The following is a 1,431-nucleotide window of genomic DNA, read 5'->3' on the forward strand; positions in this document are numbered from 1 at the left end:
GACTTGTCATTTGATTTTTAGTTGCCTATTTTATTTTATTTTTAATTATTTTCGTGCTTTAATTGTTTTGGACCTTTAATTATTGTTACTCTAAATTTAGTGAATTGTCATTTAATTTCTAGTTAGTTATTTATTTTTATTTTTTTATTCAAATTTCTTTGATTGTCGTCGTTTATACAAAATCACCCCCCGTGTTACTTTGGATTTCTTAAGAGACAAATATCCCCAATCCCTGAGGATACGACCCTACTTGCCCTGACTACAAATTCATAATTATTTGTGAAAAAAAGTCATCACATTCGGGTATATCGGATCAAGCAAACTCTTCGAGAACAGGGTGAATCAAGTAACCCATTGCACACCTTGAGTTCCTGCTCCAATACTTGGAATCGGGTGTTGGCTATTTTAACTAGCAATTAGATTTAATTTTTATTATTGTATAGGTTTCGACAACCTGTCAATTTTTGGCGCCGTTGCCGGGGACTGACGTTATTGTTTGTTTCTTTTTATGTTTATTGTTGTTCTAATTTTCTGGTATTCTTCTAGTGCATGCCTCGTTCTTCTCGTACGGGTGAGTTAATTTTTTACCCTGAGGTAGAGAAGACCGCGCGGAGAACACGAAAAGAGACCAAACAGTTTCAAGAGGAGCACTCCAGTGCTGCATCTCAGAGACCTGAGTCAGAAGTTGACCCAACAGATTCATTTGACGATACTTCGAGTGACTCGAATAAAAAAGAAGTCACCATGGAGAATACACGAATGCTAAGGGAGTTGGCTACTTCTGATTTAACTCAACAGCCTTTATGCATTACTTTTTCAAGTTTAAATGATAACACTCCATTTGAGCTAAAATCTGGACTAATTCATCTTTTGCCATCCTTCCATGGTTTTTCAGGTGAGAAACCTTATGAGCATTTGCAGGAGTTTGATGTTGTGTGCAACAGTATGAATCTCTCGAAAATCACAGAAGAGTAGATAAAAATGAGGGCATTCCCATTTTCCTTGAAGGACTCTGCAAAATGCTGGTTGTACTACCTACCCCCAGGTAGTATCACCACGTGGGACCAGTTAAAGAAAAGTTCTTAGACAAGTATTTTCCTGCGTCCAGAGTTGCAAGTCTAAGAAAAGAAATTTGCAGTATCAAACAGCATCCAGGAGAGTCACTCTATGATTACTGGGAGCGATTCAAGAAGTTGTGCATCAAGTGCCCTCAGCACCAAATAAAAGAGCAATTACTCATACAATATTTTTATGAGAGACTACTCTTCAGAGATAGGAGTATAATTGATGCTGCGAGTGGAGGGACACTGGTGAACAAAACCCCTCGAGCGGCGTGGGAGCTAATTGAGGGAATAACTGAGAATTCGCAACAGTTTAGTATAAGAGAGGATGTCCCGATACGTAATGTGAATGAGGTGGAGACATCCTCTA

The 1,431-nt window shown here is 38.4% G+C and overlaps 1 non-coding gene across 1 annotated transcript; it reads right to left on the reverse strand.

Annotated features, from left to right (window-relative positions):
- Nucleotides 1–1,115: 1,115 nt before the first annotated feature.
- LOC113743854 (small nucleolar RNA R71) lies at nucleotides 1,116–1,222 on the reverse strand. The gene has a single exon (XR_003461222.1). It is a non-coding gene; the product is annotated as a small nucleolar RNA R71 (small nucleolar RNA).
- Nucleotides 1,223–1,431: the final 209 nt, after the last annotated feature.

The sequence above is a fragment of the Coffea arabica genome, chromosome 1c (genome assembly GCF_036785885.1).
Source record: "Coffea arabica cultivar ET-39 chromosome 1c, Coffea Arabica ET-39 HiFi, whole genome shotgun sequence".
NCBI classification, from domain to species: domain Eukaryota; kingdom Viridiplantae; phylum Streptophyta; class Magnoliopsida; order Gentianales; family Rubiaceae; genus Coffea; species Coffea arabica.